Source organism: Schistocerca nitens, chromosome 3, assembly GCF_023898315.1.
Source record: "Schistocerca nitens isolate TAMUIC-IGC-003100 chromosome 3, iqSchNite1.1, whole genome shotgun sequence".
In the NCBI taxonomy this organism is placed as follows: Eukaryota; Metazoa; Arthropoda; class Insecta; order Orthoptera; family Acrididae; genus Schistocerca; species Schistocerca nitens.
The window spans coordinates 871,428,570-871,453,762 of record NC_064616.1 but is presented as its reverse complement, the minus strand read 5'-3'; the positions used below and the strand labels follow the sequence as shown (position 1 = coordinate 871,453,762).

Here is a 25,193-nt window from a genome sequence, read left to right as displayed (position 1 = left end):
GTAAATTGTACTTACAAGGGTAGTAGAGTCGCAAAAAGTCTTTATACTACTGCCTCTTCTATGTCCTCTCGACTGTACATTCTGTTTAGGCTGTTAGTTCTAAGATATTGTACATGTTAAAGATATACTTGCTTACATTGGATACAAAGATAAAAGATTAGGTGATTTTCTTTCATTTTAAAAGTATAAATGGGTTGCACCAGGATATGGACATGTACACAGTTCAATTATTATATTAAGTAGTTACATATAGATCAATGTTTTTCTTGTATTTTAAAAATATGGAAGCGTTGCAACAGCAAACGGAAATGTGCGCAACTTAACTATTATATTAAATACTTGTTACAAAAAGATTACAACGGGTTGTACGTATATATTGCAGGTTGAACTTATTGGGAAATGTATGGGAGTGGTCACATTAATTGCTGTTCATTGAAATTGTAAATTGTGAGAATGCTTTAAGAACTTTGTAAAAGGTTTTGAGAAAGTTGGTTGAGCCTGTTTCCCTATTTTCGTGCAGTAGATCTTTCCCTAGTTTCTTTCTGTGAATATAGATTTCTAATTCTTCATACACAGACAGTGTGTCCTTTGTTCAGTTCGTGTAGTATATTCAGGTTGGTTTCTGCACTGTCGAATGGATGTCCCGTATATTTTTTGTGGGGGTCTATTGCAGATTTGAGTGGTGTTCTGTATTGGAAGGCGTTTATGTGGTTTTCTTGTGTTTTATTTTTGGTTTTTAAGTAAATCGTCTGTTAGTGTGTGTTTTTACTTGCAGCTCTTTGTTTTAGGATTTTTATTTAATTCTCGAAGTTCTCTTCACTCTGTTGGAGTTTTAGTGCTCTGTGCATCATTGAACGGTATGTTGCTAATTTGTACATGCTGGGTTGGCAGGAGGAAGCATAAATGATTATGTTTTTCACTAATTCTGATTATTAACCTCGAAACTGTCTTTTCTAAAAAAAAATCATGAGCAAAAGACGCCACATAAGATACATAGCGCTTGGTCTGCTGCGGTGAAAAGGCTTCTGTGCTCTTCACTAAAACAAGCTATATGAGTAAACAGTTCTCCACCTGAAGATAATAGTGTGAACCATTGAAAAGCATAGAAATAAATAAGTGATTGATGCAAAAAACTGTTTTACATGTATTTATTAACAGTCACAGCACGCATAGTACCGTCCTTTATGGACACAATATTCAATGCATCCATAACTTAAGGCAATTACGAGACTTTCGTCCAAGCGATTCTTTGTTATTGCCTATAAGGCTTTCAGCTTTATCCAGTGGAATTAAGGGAATGGAAAGAGAAAATGCAGAAAGGATTGCTGTTTTTGTCAGACTTGTTTAGTTAGTGCGAGAGCAACATAAACATAGAGAACGAAGAGCAGTGGGATATTGTATGGTTCACATGACTCTGAGCACTATGGGACTTAACATCAGAGGTCATCAGTCCCCTAGAACTTAGACCTACTTAAACCTAACTAACCTAAGGACATCACACACATCCATGCCCGAGACAGGGTTCGAACTTGCGACCGTAGCAGTCGTGCGGTGCCAGACTGAGGAGCCTAGAACCGCTCGGCCACAACGGCCGGCGGGATATTGTACGAAACATATGTTTGTAAAGGCTTACTGTTAAAATTATGAAAGAAAACATTGCAAGGAGCACTTCGTTCTATACACACCTTCGCAGTATTTCCATAACGGCAAATTTAGGACACATACGAAGGCTTACCGACAGTTGATACTCCAACACACATCGTATGGTAGCTTGCGACGTAAGTGTATAGAGTTGCTCCGTACAGCTGTTATCAGTATCATATAAATTCGGTAACAAGTTCATACCAAGGTATTACGCCTTATCCTACCTTCGAAAATTCAAGCAATGACAAGAGAGTAAAAAATTGCTTACTCAAGAGAATGAATCAAATACCTAACGCTACATGGTTCGATATTTTATTTTGTGCATAGCGAGATTACTAAACAAAACGCTTCAGTAGCAGAACAGAGCCGAAAAGCGACTCATTAATGACGGAGTTGAAGAAAGATGGAAACTTATAATTTAGCGCCTCTCCTCGAAAAGATGAAGCGACTGGACAAGGGTTGGGAAGCAATGTCCCACAATCATTTTACAAAAATCACTCTAGCAGCCATGACGAATGAGTTGGTGAAACAACTGGAGACCATAGTAAGAATGGACGACTATCTGAATCCAAATTCATCCAAATACAGATATAGTGTTGTAATAACTGCACCTTAATTGGTTACACAGAAGAGGATCATATTTTATACATGGGTTTTGATTTATAACAGTCTATAGATTCATGTTAATATCTGTAATAGCCTATGTTTTACCAAATGATGACTTAAAATGTAATTGTACCCTTATAGATACCCTTACTAATAATCGTAAACAACCAACAATATTCGGTGACTGCTATATCACAGACTATGTTGAACATTCCAAATGAGCAGTTTCTTGCCAGCGATCGGCGAGTCTTCTATTAGATTGCGCGCACTTGTGAGATGCTAGAGAGGGAGTTTAGTGAGTTATGAGTTGCTGCGCGAGAAAAAAAATATTAATTCCATTGAAATCAATGTGAAGCTTCGTGAAAAGATGTGATTATGTACGCATGGATGAAGTTTTGTGAATTTGTAGATCAAGCATCGAAAGCTATAAGTTGAAGAGGCCGGAGGTGAGTCGGTGGAGGAGTAAGGGGCTGGTGGGCCCAGTGACACACTGGCAACCGAGAGAAATGTTCTGTTCATTTACACATTACGTTATCAGAAGCGTGAAGAAGACGCGTCCCACTCTCGGAGCGTGGATGACATCACCTTGCTGGTGGCTGTTTATTTACCATGGTGACCAGATTCACGCGTAGGTGCCCTGCAGTGTTGATGTCAAGCCGAGCGATGACCATCAGCCTGACTGTAGGCCACAGCCTTGACGTCGGCGACACTTTCCTACTTCTGCTACGACGGCATTCCGCTGCAGAATGGCGGCGCCTGGCGACTTAGCCCCTCTCGCGCCCATTATAGACGAAAGTGCATGGAACATGATCGATATAGATCTGCTGCCCACTTGCAGGAGTCTGGCGATGGCACGCGCTGATGGCAAGTCGGCAGTGCGGTGGCACCAAGTCCTACAAGGAGACTCAGTGCAGGAGAGGGCTGACCTGACCTCGTCTCGAAGCCATGGCTGCAGCCGGTGGTGCCATTCGTCTCTTCGTCTAGAATGGTCCTGGCGTCGTGGTGATGCTTCTGGACTCCGAATGAATCTGCCTCAATATCACATTTATTTGTGCGACTACCCGGTCGTGTAGCTCACAACATGGGTCTTGTCCTCGTCTTGCCAACTGTGCAGGTTTCGCCAAACGTGGCTGGCCTGCCTAGCAATCCTTCTGTGTATGTTTTATTCGGAAGCACACGTCGGCCGGCCGCTGTGGCTCATAGGTTCTTGGCGCTTCAGTCCGGAACCGCGCTGCTGCTACAGTCGCAGGTTCAAATCTTGCCTCGGGCATGGATGTGTGTGATGTCCTAAGATTAGTTAGGTTTAAGTAGTTCTAAGTCTAGGTGACTGATGACCTCAGATGTTAAGTCCCATAGTGCTTAGAGTCATTTGAACCATTTGAAGCACACGTCGCTACACTGCACTTACTAGTCCACGGTTGGTACTGCAACACTTGGCGGCAGAAAATTCTTGCAAATTTAACTAAAAAGTGAGTAGTAATACTGCACTGCCTCCCTCCTTGGGGAAGACCTGGCTCCTAGTGTCTTGCTCAGGGCCGGTTCTCCATCTTGACTACTTCCACAGTCGACTTATAAAATAAGTGAGACACTCCCAAGATTATAACAGGCTGGCAGTTTTTAACACTATTCATTTATTACAATAACTTTTACGACTGCTTCCCATCTTTCTTGTGCTTCATCAAATTCAGTTTCCTCCGATATTTATACTACTATATTCCTCGTCACTTAGTATGGCTATCACCACATAAGAATCTCTCACTGTATTGCTTAATCTCTCACCATTTATCAAGGGTCCCCTGCCCTGCTAATTATCTCAAATGCTATGAAACGTATTTCATCGCTACGCCTCATCCAATGCTAATGCACAACCAACCTGTAACTCTCCATTCGATACATACAAACTGAAATGACATTCTTCCTTTCTTAATAAATTATCCTTCACTTATCACTTTTAACAATACATGGTCTCGTTCATTGAAACTCTTATGTCTGGCATCCCATCTGCCTATCCGTGGTTTTTTAACCCTTTATTTTGGAACAACTTTTGGAACTAGTCTTTGCGAAAACAGTTCGCCGTATGCTTTCCAGGAAAATTACTACCAGAACTATTCTCACGAGAAAACCACATACGCTACTAGTATTCACAATACTTCGGCATGTAGTCCCACTTATTCCTCCGACTGTAGCGCTCATTACAGACTGAATTACCCTCTAAATGTTTGTTTTCCTGATACTCCCGCTCATTCAAAACAAATTACTTGTGCTTACTGGCACTATACAATGTAAATTATGCCTTAATATTACTGACCGCACCGTAACGGGATTGCCTTGTACAAGAGGTACTCCTAGTGACAGATCGACACTAACGACGTATTTCTGTTGCTGAAGGTCAACTTTGGCATGATGTTCCGTAAGAGTGTTTATTTCCGGGTTTGCATTGCACCTTTGACGCATTTCATACTCTTCGCATACATCAGACTTCGGCTGTGCTGCCGCGCGGGATTATCCGAGCAGACTCAGGCGCTGTAGTCATGGGCTGTGCGGCTGGTCCCGGCGGACGTTCGAGTCCTCCCTCGGGCATGGGTGTGTGTGTTCGTCCTTAGGCTAATTTAGGTTCAGTAGTGTGTAAACTTAGGGAGTGATGACCTTAGCAGTTAAGTCCCATAAGATATCACACACATTTGAACATATTTTTCGGCTGTGCTGTAAACAGCTCAGTGCGCACTTCAATTGCTTGTCCAGCAAGGCTGTGACCCTGTACTTGCGCTTGCGCTGCATTCTGAATCTCTGGTATACAGTCTTCAATGGATTAAGCCCTGCCGACTTTATGATTCATTCTACGAGCTTGTCTCCTCTTCCTTTTCTTCTGTTCACCCTGCTCCTGAGGCCTGTACCGGCTGTGCCAAGCATCTGCAACACAACTATCAACAACTTCTTATGTATTCCCTGTAGTATTTAAAACAGCATCATCATCTGCAGTTCCTATCCACACGACGCAAAAAACACTGGCAGATGCACTTCCCTGTGCATGTTGACCAAGCTCTCTGGCCTCAACGCAACACACAATGGGGCAGATACTACTGCACTTAAATTACCCAAGTTGCTTTCCCCACATTTAATCGCTTCGATACAGCTCACACTCATTCCTGCTACCTCAGACTCCATAATTCCACTGGATATCAGAGTCGGTACATCTACATTACTCGCCCTAACTTCAGCGACGTCATTACACAGTGCCTCACATAACTGCCCAGAAATTCGTATCACGACACACTCTACGTTTACTTCAATGTCCCCACTCAAAATATCGTCCAGACCTCCATGATGTTCTTGCCTATTCTTCATTGAATCGACAGATTTTACTAAATTAACGGCTATCGGACGTCCTGCAGGAGCGGGTAGACTTTCCACAAGCTTGTCCATGTCACTTTCAGCTTCCTCCTCCTCCTCCCTCCTCTTTGCTTCCTCTCTTTCCCCCCTTTCCATTCCAGCGCCGAATACTCTAAGTCCAGCGTAACACAGAAATGCCCACCCACCAACCCCACACCAGAACCACCCAACAGACACTTCTTTAAGTACAAGTAGACATTATTTAACACACAATTTTAGTGTCTAACTGATAAGAAAAAATGACTTAAAAAAACGTCATTTTCAATAAGAGATAAGAAAATTAACAAGATAAAGACTAATGTTTTATTATATTGAGGTCATAAAACATTTAATGTGCACTCCCAGAGAACCCAGAGTGCATCCCAGAGTGCCCCAGAGGGCTACAACACTAAGAAGAATCGCTTCTCGGCTTTTGGCAAGATCAATGTGTAGTCTTCTTTATTAACAACAATACATATAAACAATTACCCTAAGAGATAACATAAATGCCTAAAAACGATTTTTGGGCAACACGGGCTTAGTAATACTAGAGCACGTGTTGTTGCCCATTCACCCATCTCTTAAGAACAGTCACTTAACACGGAAGCTACTGCGCAACCACAGCCGGAAGTTGCGCAATCCTTATCTGATCTTTGATTTTCCAGCAACACGAGCTAAGTAAATATATATAGCGGTGCCGGAGGCGCTCAGCCAGCGCTGAATACTCTAAGTCCGTCGTAACGTAATCGACAGATTTTACTAAATTAATGGCTATCGGACGTCCTGCAGGAGCGGGTAGACTTTCCACAAGCTTGTCCATGTCACTTTCAGCTTCCTGCTCCTCCTCCCTCCTCTTTGCTTCCTCTCTTTCCCCCCTTTCCATTCTCCACGTAATCAACATATTCCTCACATCCCGAGGCCCGTTTACTATCAGGCAGTCATCATGCTCTCTCTGCAACTTCCCTCAATACTTTCGAGATTTGCAATAAGCTATTTCCTTCTCCTCAGCATCAAGTGCTTCTAATCTCTTAGACTACTTTGCGTTGTTTGCTCACATCTTGACTACTTCGTCTCTTAAAATTCTCAACAGACTCTCTGCAGTGGTCTAGTGGTGAGCGTTTCTATCTCTGGATCACGGGGTACAAGGTTCGATTCCCCCCTGGGTCGGGGATTTTTTCCGCCTGGGAACTGAGTGTTTGTGTTGCCCTCATCATTTAGGAAAATGGCGAGAGGGAACTGTGTAAAGTTTGATAATTTGTACAGGAGCTGATAACCACGCCACTGAGGGCCCCACAAACCCAAAAATAATCATCATCAGATCCTTTGTGGTAGCTCCATGCGGCATAAAAAATCCTGCTCCCTGTGGTACTGACCACGACGTGATTACCTCTTATCAGCTATGCAAACATAGATGAAAGGAAACACTTACCACCGGCCTGTGTGGCCGAGCGGTTCTAGGCGCTTGAGTCTGGAACCGTGCGACCGCTACGGTCGCAGGTTCGAATCCTGCCTCGGGCATGGATGTGTGTTATGTCCTTAGGTTAGTTAGGTTTAAGTAGTTCTAAGTTCTAGGGGACTGATGACCTCAGATGTTAAGTCACATAGTGCTCATAGCCATTTGAACCATTTGAAACACCTACCCCAACGCGTCTCACTACATTACATGGTTAAATAATGATCCATATTCTTTGCTCCACACAGAACAAAATCAACTAACGAGAACAGTTTGTAACAACCACAACGGTGTACTACTGTACGTATAATATTTTTTTCTTCTGATTTTCGATAAATTAGTGTAATCGACGTTCTGATTTCCTTTCTTTTTTTTTCATGTCGTTGTGTTAAGAAAACTGTAAACAAATTTCGATGTGCATATTAATGTTTATGTCAAATTTCAAGCAATATTATAACAGAATTGAAATGTAAGAAACGTTGAAATTATTGTAACATGTATAAAATTGTAACTGTGTGTCAGGTCCATACGTAGGCAATGTGTTACGATATGTAGAGTGCAAAACCACGGGTGAATACCCGGCTTGTAAGGGAGCGGTAAAAGGTGGATGGCAGACGAGCGCGGGAAAATGCACACGGGCGCTGCACGGTATAACGGGCTCAGCAGTAGTAGTCGGAGTTGGGCATTGGTCTGAGCAACACGTCCTGGATCGAGGAGGCTCTCCAGGAAGACGTAGTTTCATTGAGCCTCGGATATGCCGTTCCGACGCCTGTACAGCATGGCAATATTCCATAGGCACTAAATGGAAAAGTATTGCGACACTACGAAGAAGTAAAGTGCCGATACGTCAAGAGCCATTGCTGTGGTTGTATGTGTGATCTGTGCCTCGCCATCTCGCCGCCTGCCAACTGCCGCATCGATACGAACAGGTTCAACTTTTTAGTACTGTATTCGTATGGACCAGTGTTACTTTTGTTCCATACTGTTCAATAACAACTTAAATTTTACAAGAACTGTCCAATCATTTAATTATCCTCACAACTAACCTAGACAGGGTCCTTTCCAAATGTTGTGCAATCCGAGTGTCCCGAAATGAAGGATTAAAGTTTATGTTAATAATAATTACCTGCAGACCTAACTATGTTAGAATGATGTTTAAAGAACTTTTTTTGTTAATGAACTAATAGACGAATAACAAAGGTCTGACAAAGTTGGAAGATAATTTTGATATTGATTTAGTAATGAAGCTTAATTATTTCGTGACAGATATAATGGTTTTTAAATGAGCAGGAAATAAGACAAAAAGAGTAGTAAATCATATATTGGAAATCTTGAGGGCATAATGATTTCAGTAATTAATTGTTTTAATACAGTGATCATAACAGTTTCAGCCCCCCCCCCCCTCTTTTTTATTCATTTGAATTCTGAAGTGTTCTAAACTGATTTGACCAGCAAAGTTAAAGTCAATATAAAAGCCAAAATTTATCAGTGTTTTATCTTTATCAAAATTGACATTGTGTGTGTGTTTCGAAAGTGCTATTTCTAGGGTAACCTATGCCTGATTTTAATCAGATCAATAGACAGTACGAAGTTTTGTAGTAAACATTATTGTGTAATGTTATGTATTTGTGGTTTATCCATATTAGTACAGAAAGTGAAATTATCAGTTCAGTAGATTTTCTGGTTCTAAAATTTACCATATTATGCAGTGTTATTACGTGTTGTTTTGCATGCACGTACATCAACTTGTACAGGGAAGAAACTCAGTTAGTGCCTAATTAGGCTGGCGACCGTATTATTAACAAATTGGTAGCATCTTCTGTGTTGTTTCTTGTCCGTCCTGACGTGTAGTTGCATTTCGGACTTGCTTGACGTACCATTGTTATTACAAAGAGAGTGTAAGTCTGATTTGCCTCCATTTAGGTACACGCGGCCAATATCTATACAAAAATCCTTTCTCTTAAAGTGAAGCCCGTCAACTTACTTTTTTTTTTCTTTATTGATTTTCAATTCCCCCAAAGGGGGGCAGCAACTTACTACGCTGCTTTACAGCCTACAGACTTTTGTTGAAAAAAGGAAGAAGAAAGAAACAAGGAAAAACAGGTGATAAAATGGTGATTTAAAGTGTAAAATGGCGTAAAAATGCGGAAAGTTAAAACAGAAAGCAAAAGGGGTTTGCAATGTTGGTAAAATACAGAGGAATCAGACAGGTAACACAGTAGACACACAATTAAAAAACATGGCGACAGTCTGGTTTCTGTTCGCAAGTGAAAAGAAAATAAAAAAAATAACTGGAAAAACACACCGTAAAACACTGCACGAAAAAGGCGGCACAAAGATGGCACTCCCGATCCAACGCAGATGGGGGGGGGGGGGGGGGGACCTGGAGTCGGGGGAAAAACAAGGAGGGAGGAGAGGAAAAAACGAAAAGGGGGGGGGGAACCAAGGAGGGAGAGGATTAAGAAAGGGGGAGAAGGGCAGACGCGAGACGGAATGAGAGGAGGCAGAGGAGGGAAATGTAAAAGGACTCCGGGGAGAGAAGGGGGCAAAGAGAGGGGAGGTGTGGAAGAAAGAGAATGGAAGGGGGGAGAGGGAGCCCGGGAAAGGACAGAGGAAAGGAGGGGGAGTGAGGATCAGAGTTGATAGGAGGGATAAATGGAGGGAGAGAGGGCATCATCTGGGAGGGGGAGTTGATGGAAGCCACCTTGGGAAAGGAGATGTAGGGTGTAGAGATGGAGGGTAGGGGGGACACAATGGTGAAGACGTGGCAGGGGGCGGGGATCGGAGAGGAGAGGAGCAACCAGGGGGTGAGGGGGTTCAAGACGGCGGGAGGTGTAGAGGATGCGGGTATGTTCGAGGAATAGGAGCAGATGGGGGAAAGGAATGAGATCATAGAGGATCCGCGTGGGGGACGGGAGGCGTACACGGAAGGCCAGGGGGATTGCATGACGCTCAAGGATCTGGAGGGACTTATAGAATTTGGGGGGGGGGGGGCAGATATCCAGGCAGGACTGGCATAACAGAGGATGGGACAGATTAAGGATTTGTAGGTGTGGAGGATGGTAGAGGGGTGCAACCCCCATGTCGTCAACTTACCATAGTACAGGCTTTAACGAGTAACGTGTGCCCCATGCGCGCGCGTTACAAGTGGCTCCCGGTGACAGGACATCCAGTTGTTGTCGGTTACAAATTAATGTGAATACCGAACAGTGGATGTTCAGTGGCACGAATTGCAATATTATTCAGTAAAGTAAATAGCAGTGAACGTCAAGTACGGTGGAGAGGTGTAATTTGTATTCAGTATGGACAGGAACGTAGACACAGTAGATGTGCGGAGCGTAATGGAAATTGCGGATGGCAATAGCAGGAGTTTACGCGGCCAGATAACAGATGGCGTTAGCGGAAGACAATTGGCGTACATACAATATCACGAACATGTTAGCGAACAGATTGAAATGTCGAGATTGCCTCGAACACAGCAAGGGATAAAACAAGAAGTAGAGGATGACTTAGTAGTTGATAGTGGGTACGTGAACGAATCCACTGACATGTTTGATTCTCCACAGATAAAGAAATAACCGAAAGAAAATTTTGAGGTAGGATCGGAACACACCGATTTCGTAGAACAAAAGAGCGTGAAAATTTTAAGCATGAACGATTTATTTGAACAATTAACCAAACAAGTTGCAGGACAGAGTGAGCGGCTCAAAACACACGTTGACGAGCAGCTCAAAACACAAAGTAACCAGCTCAAAACTCAGAATGATCAGCTTAAAACACACGTTGACGAGCAGCTTAAAACACAAGTTGATCAGCTTAAAGCACAGGTCGAAGAACAAGGAATTAAAATTAGTAAACAAATAGAACAGGTAGAACAAAAAGTGGGTAATTTAAGTTCTGTGGTAAATACTATAAAATTTGAAATTGACACAATTAATAAAAATATGGATACTATGCAGGGGGAAATTGACAACATTAACAGTAGGTTTGATGTTGAAATTCTCAACATCCAAGAGAAAGTAGAGCCTCTGGTTGAAACAAAAGTAGACGAAAAAGTTTTCGGTCTTAAAACTGAGATCGTAAACGAAAGTCAACACGGAATATCACAGTTGAAAAAGGCAGTTCCAGACACTGAAAGAGATTTAGAAGAGAAAGTTACCGGATGTGTACAAAAGTGTGAACAAAATACTTAGAAAATTCAAGGCAAAATTTTCGATCTTGAGAGTAAAATTAAAGATAGGCTTGGTGTTGTCTATAATGGCACACCACTTACGAAGCTATTGGAAGGTGAGGAACGCTTTGATCCCGCCAAGAAACATAACGGATGGCATCCGTTGGATTTCATCAAAAATTGCGAGAGGATGTTTCCTGAACACTTGTCTGGTCAGGATAAGATAAACGTAGTAATTAGCGCCTTAGCAGGTGACGCTAAGCGCTGGGGAATTAATTTGAATACCGAACAAATGACGTTCGAAGAATTTAAACAAAAATTTACGGAAGAATATTGGTCCGAAGAAAAACAGGATCATTTGTGGCGCGAGTTTATCATGGCCAAGCTTCATGATAACAGGGGCAGGAATTCTTTGAAAGATTTCTGCGAATATTCGTACAGAAAATTGACACATTTAAGAGGGAGAAGATCCGATTCAGAAATCGTATGGGAGCTATATAAAACGCTTCCAGAAGATTCAAAGAGATATGTGGGAAGCAATCATCGTAGCTTCCAAGCGTTTCTCGAAAGGGTCGAAGACGAAGACCACTGGCGCGAAAGTCGTGCCAATTATCAGAATTTTAGTAACAGGAATAACCGCAATAATGACGAGAGAAATGACGGCGATGGGTTTCGCGTCAACATGATACAGAGAGGTAGAGGCAGAGGAAGAGAAAGAGGGGGTTATCCAAGTCGCGGTAGAGGGTACACCGCGCAAAATAATAACGATGCGGGAAACTGATTTCCGCGAACGTTGCGGGCCCAACGGAAGCGGACAGTACGTACCGGCCCCGATTTAAGAAATGTTACCGGACTGACAGTAAAGTTATGAGACAGGTTAGAGACAGGCGTGGAACGACGCAACGTGAATACATTACGAGTGGTAATTCCGTGGCGAAGGAAATAATAGATGAAACTGTGGATACACAGAGAGGTGCGGTTAGCAGTGTTAGCAATGAAGTAAATGGCGAGAATGAATTAGCAGAAGTAACTGATTGGCGTGTGCAGATCGACTATCTGTACAAGGGCCTCAAGCAATGTGAGTGGGATGATTTTAAGAAGGTTAATTAGTGGAAAAGGAAATAGTAGGGACGTCGATAAGGTGACGTGGCCCAAATTTGAAGAGGAGAGAGTAAATAGCGCCGCGCAAAGTACGCGTGCTGCCGATAGGACGAAGGTTAAAGATAGGAAGGAATTAGAGGATGAAATCCTAAGCATTGACGAGGAAGTAACTTCTGTTAACGATCCGCCAACAGTACACGCTGCTACCGAAAGGCACCGTGAGGAAGGGGCAGGTAATTACCTAAAAGTAATTGAACTCCACGAGGATTACACTAAATATGAAGTACCAGTGGCTGTGAGTAAAGCTGATAATGAGGCCGTTTTGTCAAAAGAGGATACTGAGTTAAAATCAAAGCCTGACGAAAATGCAGAGGAAGAACTTAGTGCCTGTCTCAGAAAAGCTTTTATGTTAGAACCTGAAAGCGATCCAGAATGGTCGGATTCTGACGATAGTTCAGATGACGAGTATTTCGGTACTAGTGAAAGTAATGGGAAAACAGCTAATTGCGATATTGTACCTACCGATGATGAAGTGTCAAAACAAAACCCAGAAGGAAAAAGGAGCCACCGGACGACTCAGTGTTTATTTTGCAACGAGTTCAAGTAAGCAAAGACTTTGAACTCCAGAAACCTAGAAAGCCACCAGATTCACAGGTCAGGAACGTATCTTGGGACGATATCACAGTCGACCAAGGGGCATGACTTGGAGCCTGGGGAAGATTTATATTGGACTTTGAGAATGTCATGAACACAGTACATCATGAAACGACTGGGTTCCCACCAGAAGAAATTCTGTTAGACAGCAGAAGTAAAAGTTTAATTGAGGAAAAACTAGAGTTTCCACCTTGTACAAGCTTGGGGTTCAGTCAAAAGAAAGAATTAGTCAGAAAAAGGGCAAAACAAAAAAGCTGAATCTAGATCTAAAAGACATGATAAAAATCTGAAAGTTTCAAAATTTAAAATTGGAGATTATGTTCTTTTAAAAACCCACGAAAAATCTAGTGAACTGAACCATGAAATTTCCAAATTTAAATATATTTATAATGGACCGTATATAATACAGAACATTCGACACGATAATGCTTACTACCTGATCTACCCAAAATCCGAAAGACCTTTAGGTGTAAGAAATGTTGTGGACCTGAAACTATGTTCCTCGGAGTGAGTGACCTAAGTACACTCAGAGAGCAATTTGCAGTAAATGTGCTGTATCCTATGCTGAAACTATTTTATTCTAAATGTAACAAATCTTTGTAAATATATGTATACCAATATCAGTGTGCTAATGTACTTCTGTGAGTTTCAGATTACCAAATGTACTATAAATGTAAAGATGTATGGAGAAAAGGGTTGAAAAGAAAAAGCAAATGCTGCAAGCCAGATAAAAGATGGGACTGCCAAAAACCAAGTGGGCAGTAAATGAGTCATACTATGAAGGACTGCAAAAAATCAAAGAGGGCAGATAAATAGTCAAAGGAGAATTGTAAGTGTGGTACCGGTGATGTGGTAAAATGATGCGAAATGGACTGCCCAAATCTGAATAATAGGCAGCAAATATGTGTAGTAAATTTTCTGAATATTATTGTGTGTTTTTTTTAGTAAGTAAGGAAATGGACTGCCATTCAATGCAAGCAGCAACAAATTGTTTTATAGTATATATAGGTATTTCTATCTGCTTTTGTAGATAAGTGTTTGTGTTCCAAATTTTGATTTTATTTTTCTGAGAAATTTAATAATAATGAGTAATTTGCTATTTAAATTATGTTGTGATAGGAGGATGGACTGTGCCAAAGGCACTTACGTAAATGATAGGTAGATATTCTCGATATATTAAAAAGTATAGACCTCTACAATGTGCGAGAAAGGAAGTTTAGTGATACAAAAATTTTATAATGGCACATTCACGCAAAGATTCAGAACCCCTGTATAAATATAAAGTTCAGTGTTCCCATCAAATTTGCACTTAGTGAAATTTACTGGAAACAGGGGCATGTGTAACAACAACAACGCTGTACTACTGTACGTAAAATTTTTGTTTCTTCTGATTTTCGATAAATTAGTGTAATCGATGTTCTGATTTCATTTCTTTTTTTTCATGTCGTTGTGTTAAGAAAACTGTAAACAAATTTCGATGTGAATATTAATGTTTATGTCAAATTTCAAGCAATATTATAACAGAATTGAAATGTAAGAAACGTTGAAATTATTGTAACATGTTTAAAATTGTAACTGTGCATCTGGTCCATACGTAGGCAATGTGTTAGGATATGTGGAGTGCAAAACCTCGGGTGAATACCCGGCTTGTAAGGGAGCGGTAAAAGGTGGATGGCAGGCGAGCGCGGGAAAATGCACACGGGCGCTGCACGGTATAACGGGCTCAGCAGTAGTAGTCGGAGTTGGGCATTGGTCTGAGCAACACGTCCTGGATCGAGGAGGCTCTCCTGGAAGACGTAGTTTCATTGAGCCTCGGATATGCCGTTCCGACACCTATACAGCATGGCAATATTCCATAGGCACTAAATGGAAAAGTATTGCGACGCTAAGAAGAAGTAAAGTGCCGATACGTCAAGAGCCATTGCTGTGGTTGTATGTGTGATCTGTGCCTCGCCATCTCGCCGCCTGCCAACTGCCGCATCGATACGAACAGGTTCAACTTTTTAGTACTGTATTCGTATGGACCAGTGTTACTTTTGTTCCATACTGTTCAATAACAACTTAAATTTTACCAGAACTGTCCTATCATTTAATTATCCTCACAACTAACCTAGACAGGGTCCTTTCCAAATGTTGTGCAATCCGAGTGTCCCGAAATGAAGGATTAAAGTTTATGTTAATAATAATTACCTGCAGACCTAACTATGTTAGAATGATGTTTAAAGAACTTTTTTTGTTAATGAACTAATAGACGAATAACAAAGGTCTGACAAAGTTGGAAGATAATTTTGATATTGATTTAGTAATGAAGCTTAATTATTTCGAGACAGATATAATGGTATTTAAATGAGCAGGAAATAAGACAAAAAGAGTAGTAAATCATATATTGGAAATCTTGAGGGCATAATGATTTCAGTAATTAATTGTTTTAATACAGTGATCATAACAGTTTCAGCCCCCCCCCCCCTCTTTTTTGTTCATTTGAATTCTGAAGTGTTCTAAACTGATTTGACCAGCAAAGTTAAAGTCAATATAAAAGCCAAAATTTATCAGTGTTTTATCTTTATCAAAATTGACATTGTGTGTGTGTTTCGAAAGTGCTATTTCTAGGGTAACCTATGCCCGATTTTAATCAGATCAATAGACAGTACGAAGTTTTGTAGTAAACATTATGGTGTAATGTTATGTATTTGTGGTTTATCCATATTAGTACAGAAAGTGAAATTATCAGTTCAGTAGATTTTCTGGTTCTAAAATTTACCATATTATGCAGTGTTATTACGTGTTGTTTTGCATGCACGTACATCAACTTGTACAGGGAAGAAACTCAGTTAATGCCTAATTAGGCTGGCGACCGTATTACTAACAAATTGGTAGCATCTTCTGTGTTGTTTCTTGTCCGTCCTGACGTGTAGTTGCATTTCGGACTTGCTTGACGTACCATTGTTATTACAAAGAGAGTGTAAGTCTGATTTGCCTCCATTCAGGTACACGCGGTCAATATCTATACAAAAATCCTTTCTCTTAAGGTGAAGCCCGTCAACTTACCATAGTACAGGCTTTAAGGAGTAACGTGTGCCCCCGCGCGCGTTACAAGTTAATCATAACACCATCACATCACTTCTTACTACAATTTAACTACCCTCGTGTGAGAGGCTGTTCATAACTACCACTACCACTACACACCAAAAGAATGACTTAACTTAGCTTCACATCCTGAATCAGTACTCATGGTTAACAGCATATAAACCACTGAACAATGGGGCATGCATCTTGCTGATGACACCCATATTGCCTGTATCAACCGTGTGAAAACTAACACTTATGTTCACACCTCAAAAATACAGTCTGTGTTCTCCTGTCACATACTGTTCTTACAAGCACAAGTCAACCTCTGACAAAATCCACTGACACTCATAGGACTGCACTCACCCCACCATGTGTTGACAAAACTGTACCCATCCAGTAATGGAGTCATCTTCTTTACTCACAGATGGCAGTTTTAGACGTTGTTTACTGTGACCAAATGACATTGTCTCAGGTTCAATGATCCCACTCCCCACACGACTGAGCAGTCCGGAGGTGAATGGGTGGTGGAGTGATGGGTCATTAGACCCAGTGACAAAATGGTTCAAATGACTCTGAGCACTATGGGACTTAACATCTGAGGTCATCAGTCCCCTAGAACTTAGAACTACTTAAACCTAACTAACCTAAGGACATCACACACATCCATGCCGAGGCAGGATTCGAACCGGCGACCGTAGCGGTCGTGCGGTTCGATACTGAAGCGCCTAGAACCGCTCGGCCACACCGGCCTGCTACCCACTGAAAATCTGGTGGTTGAGAGGAACGTTTTGTTCAACTCTAAGTACACATCATTTCGTTGGCAATGTAAGACAGACACGCACCACTGCAGTGACCCTGACCAGCGTCCGCTTGGGGGTGGCTCACTTCCGCCCTGGTGAGGGGGTGCATACGTAGGTGCCCTGCATTGCTGACATCGGGCCCACCAACAGCTGGCAGCCTGACACTAGGACACGATCTTGACGTCAGCGGCGCTGTCCCACTTCTGCTGCCACGGCGTTCCACTGCAGAATGGCTGCAAGCTGATCACTCAGGTCCCACTTGCGTTCACAGTGGAGGCAGGTGAAGACTGCCATGCACAGAGTGTGACACACTGCTCCTTGGAGGAGTCTCGTGACGGCAGGCGTGGACGACAGTTCAACAATGCTGTGGCACCAAGTTCCACAAGGAGTTGCAGTGCAGGAGACAGCTGGCCCGACCTACTCTCGAACCCATGGCTGCATCTGGCGGTGGTGAGTCATCTCGTCATCTAGCGTGGACCTGGCTTCCTGGTGGTCCTGCTGAGCTCCTCCCGAACAGACCACGAAGGCCCAACGGTACTGACCGGCGGCCGTGTCATCCTCAGCTCATAGGCGTCACTAGATGCGGATACGGAGGGGCATGTGGTCAGCACACCGCTCTCCCGGCCGTATGTCAGTTTCCGAGACCGGAGCCGCTACTTTCCAATCAAGTAGCTCCTCAGTTTGCCTCACAAGGGCTGAGTGCACCCAGCTTGCCAACAGCGCTCGGCAGACCGGATGGTCACCCATCCAAGTGCTAGCCCAGCCCAACAGCGCTTAACTTCGGTGATCTGACGGGAACCGGTGTTACCACTGCCCCAAGGCCGTTGGCGGTGGTGCTGCTGAACTCCGAATGAATCTGCCTCAAAATTCACACATATTTATACGGCAGCGAAGTGCATTTGTTGTACTTTTACCAATCCCGGTCACGTAGCTCCCAACATGGGTCTTACCCCAGCGTGGTGACATCGTCCTGCCTGCTCTGGCTATTACTGCTGAGTAGTGCATGTTTCGCCAAGCACAGCTCGCCCGGCTCGCAATCCTTTTGCGTATATGTTATTCTGATCCACATGTTGCCACACTGCGCTTATCAGGTATTACAGCATTTTGCGGTGGCTTCCCTACAGATTCCTACAAATCTCACTAAAAGCAGGGTAGCAGCACTACAAAATAGTAAAGTAGGAGCACAAAGTAATATATGAGTGGCAGCGCTTGATGGTGCACGTTAATTTGAATACAGTAAAGGTGACTGTCGACATAACTGGATACCGAAATACATCATGTAACTTATCATGGAAGCTAGACGGACAAATCTTTCAGCCGGCCGGTGTGGCCGAGCGGTTCTAGGCGCTTCAGTCTGGAACTGTGCGACCGCTACGGTCGCAGGTTCGTATCCTGCCTCGGGCATGGATGTGTGTGATGTCCTTAGTTTGATTAGGTTTAAGTAGTTCTAAGTTCTAGGAGACTGATGACCTCAGATGTTAAGTCCCATAGTGGTCAGAGCCATTTGAACCATTTTGAACCAAACCTTTCTGAACATAAATTACGTGGTGAATCTTCCTTCGTTGCTAGACAGAACGAGAGATGTGTGACTATGTGAGAGTGACTAGTAACCAAATACTTGTTTCATGGCTAAGTAAACTGTGATACAATTGAGCGACTTTCATCATTTCAGTTTTGTCATTCCAGTACTGCATAAAAAGCCGTGCGTAGGTTGCTTTAGACACACCGTAGTATTCAGTAGCTGCCTACGCATTCTGTGTAAAGGTCACCTCTTTCACTCTGACTGCCGCTAGAAAGTGACTGAACTTACATCAATATAATAAATAAAGGGTGGTTGCAACATGGGTATCTTTTCTCCCTGACACAGCTATTTTTATTGAAGAACTAATTTCAGCAAAATTTTTTCGGTCAGTAACCAGCACACCTCACTGAAAATACACTGATCAGCCAGAACATCAAGACCATCTATCTAATTGCACGGATAAAAGCTGCGACGCGTCATGACATGAAGGCAACGAGGCCTTGGTAGGTCACAGGAGGGAGATGGCAGCACATCTGCACACCCAAGTCACCCAATTCCCAAAAATTCCGGGGAGAGGAGCGATGAACGCTGACGCCACGTTAAATCACATACCAGATGTGTTCGATCAGGTTCAGATCTGGCGAATTGGGGGGCGGAGGGGAGGGGGAGGGGCAGCACGTCCATTGGAACTCGCCACTATGTTCCTCGAACCACTCTATCACACTCCCGGCTTTGTGACTTTGCACATTATCCTGTTGAAAAACGCCATTGGTGGCAGGAAACATGATCGTCATAAGGGGTATACGGCGTCTGCAACGAATGTACGATACTCCTTGGACGTCAGGGTGCCTAGCACAAGCTCCATTGAATATTCCCCAGACCATAATGGGGTCACCGCCAACTTGAGTCCGTTCCACAGTACAGGAGTCAGGGAGCTGTTTCCCTGGATGACGACGGAATCGCGCCCTCCCATCGGCATGTCGAAGAAGGTATCGGAAGTCATCAGACCGTGCAACGTTCTACCATTGCGCCAACGTCCAGTGCTGATGGTCACGAGCCCATTTCAGTTTTAGCTGCCGATGTCGTGGGCTTAACATTGGCACATACGTGGCTCTTCGGCTGCAGAGGCCCAGCTTCCGGAGAGTTCGGTGCACTGTGTGTTTAGACACACTTGTACTTTGCCCAGAATTAAAGTCTGATGTTAGTTCCGCTACAGTTCGCCTCCTGTCCTGTTATACCAATCTGCCCAGCTTGCGACGTTCGACATCTGTAATAACGGATGGCCACCCAACACCATGTCGTCTGTATGTTGTTTCGTCCTCGTTTCGCCACGTGTTGAAGACACTCACTACAGCTCTCCTCGAACACAAATCGTACAGTTTCCGAAATTCTCATGTCGAGCCTCCAGGCCATCACATACCCTCGGTCAAAAGATAGATCGTGCGTCTTCCTCATTATACACAAGGACAGCATGCTCACTCACACTATATACACCGTGGGTGTGTCTGACTGGCAGTCATTCCTCGCCAGGTGACGCTGCTATCGCCTGGACGGGTTCATATCGATAATAGGTCGGTGGTCATAATGTTCTGGCTGATTGGTGTATGTTGCGTTGTATAAAAATTGTATACACTATGTGATCAAAAGTATCCGGACACCTGGTTGAAAATGACTTACAAGTTCGTGGCACCCTCTATCGGTAATGCTGGAGTTCAATATGGTGTTGGTCCACCCATATCCTTGATGACAGCTTTCACTCTCGCAGGCATACGTTCAATCAGCTGCTCGGAGGCTTCTTGGGGAATGGCAACCCATTCTTCACGGAGTGCTGCACTGAGGAGAGGCCTGGCACGAAGTCGGCGTCCCAAAACATCCCAAAGGTGTTCTGTAGGATTCAGATCAGGACTCTGTACAGGCCAGTCCATTACAGGGATGTTATTGTCGTGTAACCACTCCGCCATCTCCGCCGTCCCGGAACTGATCTTCAACAGTGGGAAGCAAGGAGGTGCTTAAAACGTCAGTGTAGGCCTGTGCTGTGATAGTGCCGCGGAAAACAACAAGGGGTGTAAACCCCCTCCATGAGAAACAAGACCACACCATAACACCACCGCCTCCGAATTTTACTGTTGCCACTACACACGCTGGCAGAAGACGTTCACCGGTCATTCGCATACCTACACCCTGCCATCGGATCGCCACATTGTGTACCGTGATTCGTCACTGCACGCAACGTTTTCTCACTATTCAATCGTCCAGTGTTTACGCTCCTTACACCAAGCGAGGCGTCTTTTGCCATTTACCGGCGTGATGTGTGGCTTATGAGCAGCCGCTCGACCATGAAATCCACGTTTTCTCACCTCGCGCCTAACCCTCATTGTACTTGCAGTGGATCCTGATGCAGTTTGGAATTACTGTGTGATGGTCTGGATAGATGTCTGCCTATTACACATTACGACCCTCTTCAACTGTCGGCGGTCTCTATCAGTCAACAGACGAGGTCGGCCTGTATGGTTTTGTGCTGTACGTGTCCCTTCACGTTTCCTCTTAACCATCACGTCGGTAACAGTGGACCTAGGGATGCTCAGGAGTCTGGAAAACTCGCATAGAGATGTATGACGCAAGTGACACCCAATCACCTGATCACGTTCGAAGTCCGTGAGTTCCGCGGAGCGGCCCATTCTGCTCTCTCACAATGTCTAATGACTACTGAGGTCGCTGATATGGTGTACCTGGCAGTAGGTGGCAGCACAGCGCACGTAATATAAAAAACGTATGTTTCTTGGGGTGTCCTAACACTTTTGATCTCATATTGTATACTGATAAACATTTTAAGGTATTCTAATAAATATAAAAGATATGTATGATGTCGTAACAACTCATCGAAATGTACAGAATGAATGAAAACAAATTAATAACAGAGGCGTATGGTGGTAGGAAACATCAAATAGCACAAAATTTTTCGTATAAGGATAGGTCTGACATGCACCGTTGTGAAGCTACGGCCATAAAACGACACCAAATCAGCGAAGAGCGCGCCGAAATGTGAAAATTTAAACTAACTTGACCCAGCTAATACCTGGTATGCTAAACAGTGCAGCTATAATTTAAATTAGGTGAAGACAACATTTTCCTCTTGTAGTCAAAACTAGGTAAACTTTAGACTCCTATCCACGGCTGGTCACTTCAGAGGCGAATTTTTAGTGATATTCACTGGATAAAGCTTGACTATTAAGTCAGCTGGGTTCAAGTGCCGTAATGCCATCAATTTGTCGAGTTAATAAGATGTACTGCAGAAAGAGTACTGCAGGAAGTAGTATTACAAGGAGGAATGTTGTCCATAATGACATCTAAAGGCCACATGTTTTAGTATTTGTTAGTGTGGAGATATCATGAAAAAACTCTTATCCTAACAAGTAAAGAAGCAGCTTAGTCAGAGAAAAACGCGCTGCTAGACACACCCAAACAAGTTAGTTTCCCAGACTTGTTTCTATGCGCTAATCATTGACTGGTCGTCGGTCTATGAGCGTAGCTCAGAAATCAAGGGTTCCCAGTTTTTCTGAGACCATTACCATTGAGCGTAATCAGATGTTAGCTGGTACTCCCCTCTCCCACCATCATCAAAATAGACCCTGACTAAACTTTAAAATAAACAAAAGTTTTCTTTGGACACTTATTTTTGAAATGATGAAAGAGATATGATATTTAATTTTTAAGGTGTTTTATTAAACCACGAATTAATGGGAGAGTTGGTACAACTTATTTCTAACAATTTTTATAGGACGATGAAGTACTCTTCAGTGCATCGCGAGTGCTACTTATGAGGCCTTCTCAGAAAAGAACGTTAGCTATCCACATTGACGGTAGTTACTTATTACAGAACATGCTACCTGTTCACCACACCCGTCACTATCGACACCTGCTTCTCTGATGCTGTGCACACACATTTAAAATTAACGAAGTTAAAATTAGTGCGCTATACTTATCGTTTGGGAATAACTTGCTTGCTGTATTCATTACTTGTGAATTGGCAGACACTGAAAGACTTCAGGCTGCCAGTGCTTTGTGTCTGACGAGTGCCAGTAATAATAGTAATAATAATAATAATAATAATAATACGAAGGGCGTTTAGTAAGTAGTGCAACACTTTTTTTTCTGAAAGCAGGTTGGTTATATTCAGGATTGGAATACACTACAATATTCCCCACTATTTTCGCTACAAAACCATATTTTCAACACAACCTCCGTTCAGTGCGACGGCCTTACGCCATAATACTGGAGGCGGGTGCCCTATATGCCCGCATGGTACTATTCTACTGGTCGACGTCAGAGTCAACGTCTTGCGGCATCAATGACCTCCCTATCATCTATGTACTGCTTCCCGCGGAGGGAATCCTTCATTGGGCCAAACGGAGGGAAGTTGGAAGATGCGAGATCCAGGCTTTAGGGTGGATGAGGAAGAACAGTCCAATGAAGTTTTGTGTCCTTCTCTCTGCAGAACAGACTTGTGTGAACCGTTGCGTTTCCATGGAGAAGAAAAAGTTGGTTTGCATATTTTGTGGCGACGAACACGCTGAAATCGCTTCTTCAATTTACTGAGCGTAACACAATAAACTTCAGAGTTGACCGTTTCACCGTGAAAGAGGCCTTCAAAAAATAACCCCTTCACAGACCCAGAAGGCTGTTCCATGCATTTACTGGCTGAGGGTCCGGCTTTGAACTTCTTCTTCAGAGGAGAGGGGGTGTGACGCCACTCCAGGGATTGCCGTCTTGTTTCAGATTTGAAGCGGTGAACCAATATTTCATCGCCCTCCATAAAATAATCACAATCACCATAGTAACATGCAAGCAGCTCCACACTGATGGTCCTTCGTTGCTCGTTATAGTCTTTTGTTAGGCGGCGAGGAACACAGTGGGCACAGACCTTTGAGTATCCCAACTGGTGAACGAGAGTATCAGCGCTAACAACAGTCGTCCAGTTGAAAAGCGGGGTAATTGCTTGTGATCCGTCGATCACCTGGAATGAGAGTGTCCGCACGTTCCATCTTTGCGGGTGTCACAGCTGTGTGCGGATTGCCGACGTACTGGAGAGAGGACTGGTTTGCGCGACTTTGTTGCGATGATGACGGGCGCCTCGCCCAACGACTCACCGCGGTTCTGTTCACTGCCAGGTCTCCCTAGACATTCTGCAAGCGCATATGAATATTTGTGATGCTCTGATTTTGTGCCAAAATAAACTCAATGACAGATCTCTACTTGGAACGGACCTCAGTTAAAGACTCCATTTTGAAGGCTACGTATAGTGGCACAATCTATCGGCCGGCCGGTGTGGCCGTGCGGTTCTAGGCGCTTCAGTTTGGAACCGCGTGACCGCTACGGTCGCAGGTTCGAGTCCCGCCTCGGGCATGGATTTGTGTGATGTCCTTAGGTTAATTAGTTTTAAGTAGTTCTAAGTTCTAGGGGACTGATGACCTCAGATGTTGAGTCCCATAGTGCTCAGAGCCATTTGAACCATCTATCGGAACTTGTACGCCCCTCGTAAAAATTCAGTGTAGGCACTACAGCAGTGTACTAGCCATTACATACACACATAAAAAAAATTGCATCACCCCGGTTCCCAGAACTCCTGAAGATAGACGTTGACCGTGGATATTGTATCACAGACACAGTCCATTTGACTGTTCAGAGACGTTACTAAATCCGCCCGAAGATGTAAACAACCAAGCATGAGCAGCGCCTGTTAGACGGAGGGGGTCCGACAGCCGATTAGTTCCAGTCATTCCACCAGGAAGGAGGTACACGGCTCATGTTGTCAGTAGTTCAACCATGTCTAGACGGTCAGTACCGTGGTTTGATCGCGTCAGCATTGTTACTTTGTGCCAGGAAGGGCTCTCAACAAAGGAAGTGTCCATACGTCTCGTAGTGAACCAAAGCGATATTGTTCGGACATGGAGGAGATACAGAGACAGGAACTGTCGATGACATGCCTCGCTCAGGCCACCCAAGGGTACTGCAGTGGATGACCGCTACCTACGGATTATGGCTCGGAAGAACCCTGGCAGCAATGCCACCATGTTGAAAAATGCTTTTCGTGCAGCCACAGGACGTCGTGTTACGACTCAGACTGTGTGCAATAGACTGCATGATGCGCAATTTCACTTCCGACGTCCATGGCGAGGTCCATCTTTGCAACGACGACACCATGCAGTGCGGTACAGATGAGCCCAACAACGTGCGAATGGACCGCTAAGGATTGGCATCACGTTCTCTTCAGCGATGATTGTCGCATATGCCTTCAACCAGACAATCGTCGGAGACGTGTTTGGAGTCAACCCGGTCAGGCTGAACGCCTTAGGCACACTGTCCAGCGAGTGCAGCAAGGTGGGGGTTCCCTGCTGTTTTGGGGTGGTATTACGTGGGGCCGACGTACGCCGCTGGTGGTCATGGAAGGCGCCGTAACGGCTGTACGATACGTGAATACCATCCTCCGATCGGTAGTACAACCACATCGGCAGCATATTGGTGAGGCATTCGTCTTCATGGAAGACAATTCGCGCCCCCATCGCGCACAAAATGGTTCAGATGGCTCTAAGAACTATGGGACTTAACATATGAGGTCATCAGTCCCCTAGACTTAGAACTACTTAAAGCTAAAGACATCACACACATCTATGCCCGAGGCAGGATTCGAACCTGCGACCGTAGCAGTCGCGCGGTTCCGGTCTGAAGCGCCTAGAACCGCTCGGCCACAGCGGCTGGCCCATCGTGCACATCTTGTGAATGACTCCTTCATGATAACGAAATCGC

The 25,193-nt window shown here is 43.8% G+C and overlaps 1 protein-coding gene and 1 pseudogene across 1 annotated transcript in view; both read right to left on the bottom strand.

Moving 5' to 3' along the window:
* Nucleotides 1-25,193, bottom strand: part of LOC126249456 (endoplasmic reticulum protein SC65-like) — a 472,900-nt gene that overhangs the window by 153,258 nt on the left and 294,449 nt on the right. The gene's annotated exons all lie outside the window — the stretch shown is intronic.
* Nucleotides 17,579-17,696, bottom strand: LOC126250301 (5S ribosomal RNA; annotated as a pseudogene).